This window comes from Macrobrachium rosenbergii, chromosome 53 (assembly GCF_040412425.1).
Source record: "Macrobrachium rosenbergii isolate ZJJX-2024 chromosome 53, ASM4041242v1, whole genome shotgun sequence".
NCBI lineage: Eukaryota > Metazoa > Arthropoda > Malacostraca > Decapoda > Palaemonidae > Macrobrachium > Macrobrachium rosenbergii.
In genome coordinates, this window is record NC_089793.1 from 22,899,901 (window position 1) to 22,905,900 (window position 6,000).

Here is a 6,000-nt window from a genome sequence, read left to right on the forward strand (position 1 = left end):
TATATTAAAATGTGTATGCACGCGCATTGGCGCGTTGTTTTTAAGCGTAAATACCAGAAACATATATGACCGAAATCTATAGATAATCTCAGGCTTAAAAACGAAAGCGGTGACCTCTGTTTTAAGACTAGCATAAATCTTTTCCAGCACATAAACAACATTTTTGTGGTCCAGCACAAAAATAATATAAAAAAAAAGACGTATTATGTAAGCAATCTAGTACAATGAGCTTTGTGTAAGTCGATGCAGAATTCTGTAGGTTCTCTCTTGTCGAGATATTGTTCAATAACCATTTAGAAATTTTGTATTCGTTATTTGTCAGTCATTTTTAGTTTCCGAAGACGAAAAACAAAATGTTATTTTTGTTCCGTGCTTGAAATAAGAACGTTTTCCTTCGCTGATATTTATTCAGTAATAGAAAAATTCTGACGGCAGCATGCGGAGGGTTCTTGAAGTAGAAGTAAAAATAACAGAAGTATATTTAAGAACAAAGCCATTCCTCAGAAGGCCCCATAAGACCCTCCAAATGTTCGCTTTTATTGTTTTAAATTGCCAAGTGACCTTTTGTCCGTGTGTGCCCACGGGGTATATGAACGACTCTCCAGCTTTGTCATGTAAATGACGGACAGAGCCAAGTCGACGCCGCTCCTTTTCCTTAATTATGGCTTGTGTAAATGTTAAATTACACACCCTGCGACCTTAGCACTCTAAAGATGGCTGCGTATTTATAGCGGAGGAATGTGGCGTGGGGTCAGAAGTCCAAAGGCGCATGCGCAATAGGAGGGCAGCTGATGTACTGCAACAGGCAAATCAAATACAACCAGCATGAGATACGAATTTAAACTGAGTAATAAATGCTGTTTAGTGTCTCGTTCCCGTCAGAGTTGAAAAATTAAAACGACCAGTAAGATCGTGCCACAAACGAGAAGAACTCTCAAAATATTCCTTTTGAAGGTTTTCACAAGAAAGAAGAAATTTTACTTTGGAAATAGGATAAAAAGGCGACGATTGTAAAGCAGTTTAATTTTGATAACGAAACCAAAAGATTCTGTATTAAACATAGAAAATTATATCTTAATACAACTGGGGAGAAAAAGCTTTTCAATTAAGGAAAACCTCGAACATGGAGACCACATCTAATTAGCTGCCAAAAAAAAGCAGCATTGATGAAGTCGAACATATCAGATCATTACCGCTTACTGTGAGGAGGAAAAATATACATTGGAAGATACTGCACAATAGAAAGTGTTATATCTGTCTGTCTGTATATGTCTAAATCTCTTTCTATCTCTGTTTTTAATTATCTATCCATATAATATATAACAGTGTATATATGTATGTATATATATATATATATATATATATATATATCTATATCTATCTATCTATCTATCTATATATATATATATATATATATATATATAGTATATATATATATATATATATATATATATATATATATATATATTTATACAGTATATATATTGTTTGTATATGTTATGCGTGGATGAAAACACATCAATTTGGTTTATATATATATATATATATATATATATATATATATATATATATATATATATATATATATATATATATATATACACATGTATATATGTGTGTGTCTATGTATGTATGTATGTATGTATGATATGTATGTATGTATGTATGTATGTATGTATGTATGTATGGATATATATATATATATATATATATATATATATATATATATATATGAATAGATATATATATATATATATGAATAGATATAGGAATGGCTATACTCCAGTGTAAAAGAAATTCTAATACTCCTTACGCGTGTAACCTTCACATGAAAAATCTCAATGGACTTTAATGCTGTTTAAATACCTAAATCGTAACAAAATAGACATATAAAATATGAACATAAACATGATGATGTTACGGATGTTTTTAGCGTCCATGTTCAACCTTAGATCAAAGCGATCCAGGAATCACATAATCATACGAACATAATCATACAACTACATACAGGTATATATATATATATATATACATATATAAATACATATATAAATATATATACATATATACACATACATACACACACATATATATGTGTGTGTGTGTGTGTTTATACGAAAACACAGTTGGAAAGATACGCGACATAGTTGGTTTTATGTCATTTCATTCAGTACTTACTGTTACATTTCCACACATAAACACGATCATGTATCATAGTTGCGAGAGCTTCTCCATACAAGTATTCCTTACATGGTAATGCGCATGTGTACACATATGTTCCTCAGGTATTATCAGCGTATGTAATTATATATAAATGTATACACACGCACGTACATACACACACACATATGTATATACATATATATGTATATATATGTACATATGTAAATATATACATACATGCGTACGTTTAATATGATAATACGTATAATTTAGACATCGTTTGGGACCTGTAAGCATAAAGGCGTGTGTGTTCCTAATATGTTGCGGCCCCGAATGCAGATCAGAAACCCTATGTAACCGTGAAGTAAAGTACTTTTTATTATTACAAATACACACATGATACATGTGTAAATATTTGTATCAAATAAAAGCGAAACGGCGAAAGAATCTGCGTGTGACGACCGTTCTCGAGAATCTTCGTCGCAGATTTGAAATCTGTTTAATTATTTGTAAGAATAATTACAGAAATATGCATCTAATCTGAAGAGCAAACGTTACTTTTCGATGCACTACAATAAATGATTATTGAAATCTTGCCTTTTGATTGTTACCATTAATGTTATCAGTATTGTTATTGCTGGATTTTCTTTCAGATACCACCTTTTGTACTCTCTCTCTCTCTCTCTCTCTCTCTCTCTCTCTCTCTCTCTCTCTCTTCTCTATATATATATATATATATATATATATATATATATATATATATATATATATATATATATATATATATATATATATATATATATTATATATAAATATGTATATATATGTATGTATGTATATATGTACTTATGTACAGTATGTATGTGTATATATGTGCAGTATACATACATATATATATATACATATATTAAATGTGTGTTTACGTAAGTGTATACATATATATTTTCTATACATTATAGCCATTTCTGGCTGGGTCTTTGCGTGTGCTCTTTCTTAATGTTTGGCTTAACCTGTACAACAATATGAACAGTCATGTTTCTAGAGTGACCGACTCACCAGTATTGGAAGCTGGACTGAGCTATGAAGTATTATTGCAGTCCAAGGTCGGTATGCGCTTGTGCTTCATACATTGCTTCCTTCCCGTATTGTTGTAGTTACGTGTTATCATTGCGATAGATGGATGCATGACGTTAAGGACAAACTCGGCAAAGCCGTCAAGATGGTTAATTAGTGCCTCTGAACAAATTACAATCATATTTTAAAGGGTTTCTAGGGGAACACATCGTTTGCCGAATTTTCCCTTCAACTTAAGAACAGCTACGTCGCTTCAAATGAAGCAAACTGAAACGTCGCTTCGAATGAAGCAAACTGATACGTCGCTTCAGATGAGGCAGACTGAAACGTCGCTTCAAATATGGCAAACTGAAGCGTCGCTTCAAATGAAGCAAACTGAAACGTCGCTTCAAATGAAGCAAACTGAAACGTCACCTCAAATGAAGCGAAATGAAACGTCGCTTCAAATGAAGCAAGCTGAAACGTCACCTCAAATGAAGCAAACTGAAACGTCGCTTCAAATAAAGCAAACTGATAGTAGCTTCAAGTAAAGCAAAACTAATAACAGAAATAGCCACACTAATTAAAACTAAAATACGTTTTTATGATTTCGAAAAGATTGCGCTTTGCTTACCTTTGCCTATTCAAGCATATATTGTGCGAGGGTGACTATTGGGATGCACCTAAGCTCAATACATTTCCCACTTTCCCATTCATCAACGGGTATGAGGTCACTCCGATAATCTTTTTTGTCTGGGGTCTTCGAGACTACGGCACTTGGAGAGAATTGGTATTTCTCCTGCTCTCCTCATTTCCCCATTTAAATCTTTGCTAGAGATGAGGCTTTTGTCTAGATACTACTGTCCGGAAGATTTAGTTAAAATGTACCACTGAATAGGAACAAGAGCTCTGTAATTTCACAACCCTCCTACCACCGCTCTCTTTTTTTCTCTCTCTCTCTCTCTCTCTCTCTCTCTCTCTCTCTATCTCTTCTTTCCCCCCTCACTCTTTTTTTATATGTCTCAGCCCAAGCACTAGCACTTCGTCCTGACGGCTCTCTGGTATATCATTTATATCTTCATTTTCTTTTTATGGCCACCACACGTTTCTCTTCTAAGTAAGTTCTAACCCACGGTTACGTCTCGAGGACCTCTGGAGTCTTATCACATAAGCGGATATTACGCTGGCATAGACAGTTCTCAGCGCGAACGAACTCAATCTTGAGTCTTAGTGACGAGATGTTTACATTTCTGCCAAAACATCAGGAAACTGTAGACTAAGGGTCCATCGTAACCGCACTGCAAATTGAACTCCGACAACCAATCACGGGAATAGGTCAAGCAGCCACTATCACGAAACACCTCTCAGCGTCCGAACAGGTCATTGGCACCAAAGCGTATCCAATTCGAGTTCCTCAAGTACATGAAACCTATAAAACTGAAAGCAACCACATTACGAGGGTATAGCTTCGAGCACGGCGGCGACGATCGATCGGGAGAGATACCGTGCCACGGGTCGAGAGCAACTGAGCGTGGGTTGCTCTTTCGGGTCTGACTGGAGCGCAGCCGATCCTCCTCCCGCTGGGTGGCGGGCGACTCATGGCAAGGAGGCGAAGAGAGAAAGGAGAAGAGAGAGAGAGAGAGCCACGAAGAGAGAGCCACGGAGACTGAAATGGTTGTAAATCCGTTGCAGCAGTGTTTCCCTGCTTACGTTATTACAGTAATTCATATATAATTTGGGTCTTTTACATCACACTTTCTTGGGGGTTGAAAGAGATGTGTTGACGGCTGGGTGGTAGTACTCAAATGCCTGCTAAACTTTCGAGATTCGAGGAGAGAATGCGGGCGAGGGTCTGACTGTCATCTCTTTGGAAAAACATCACAATGAACATTAAAACGAGAAAACATCCAACGATCCAAATGATCTAGCACATATTGAAGAAGAAACTCACTTCTCGGTAAGGGCCAAACTCGCCCAAAAGGCAAGACTTAGCTTAAAGAGAAAATGGCTGAAAGGCGTAGGCATTCACTCCTTAATTAAACTTGCCTGTATTCATAACTGCTGAATAGTCGGATGCCATCCTCCCTCATACCTCCAAGAAACAAAAATTGCGTAGCGAGGAGGAGGAGGAGGAGGAGGAGGAGGAGGAGGAGGAAGCTGGTCGGCGGAAAAACAGAGCATCAAGGAAAATAATTTTTAATTACTTTTCTGTTATGCTTGATGTTCTTACTCAGAGGCTTTAGAAATCCTTAAGAAGCCTTTGAAAAATCAAGGGTAGGGAAGGCTCTCAGATAGACTGCCACACATGTATTAATTACTTTATGCAGTAACTGAAGTATGCGGACACGCGCGCACACATGTCTCACGGTTTCACACATTCATAGGTGTGTATGTGTGTGTGTGTCCGTGCGTGCGCGCGCGAGCGTGTGTGGTCGCGCGCTTCTTTTTTTCCTTAAAGGGGTGGCTGCGGATGGTGTTACTTTTCCATTTACCACCTAGTACTTTAGGACAATGTTGTAATCCCTTGTCCTTCTGCGCTATAGTTGATTAACAACCAGGTGCAGAGTCCATGGCTTAGGTCTTCAGAGGTACAGTGGATTTTAACGGGAAAAGTCCATGTCACTTCATCCTCTTCCAGGATTCAACTTCTTCGGTCTGTTTCTCCCCTCAATTCTAAACTCTCAAATGACACCTTTCCCCTACCCCTTATCTTTAGTTCTCGCCAAGTGGCATAGCCACTACAAAAACCTTTGAGCCGTATTTTCATTAGTGCCTTTCCGATTT

The 6,000-nt window shown here is 36.8% G+C and overlaps 1 protein-coding gene across 2 annotated transcripts in view; it reads right to left on the reverse strand.

The window, feature by feature from the left end:
- LOC136834350 (lachesin-like) overlaps positions 1 to 4,772 on the reverse strand; it is a 195,025-nt gene extending 190,253 nt beyond the window's left edge. Inside the window, exon 1 of one of the 2 annotated variants that reach the window (XM_067096859.1) lies at positions 3,851 to 4,772. The gene's annotated coding sequence lies outside the window, so the exon portion shown is untranslated. The remainder of the gene's footprint in view (positions 1 to 3,850) is intronic. The other variant, XM_067096858.1, reaches the window with a different exon arrangement.
- Positions 4,773 to 6,000: the final 1,228 nt, after the last annotated feature.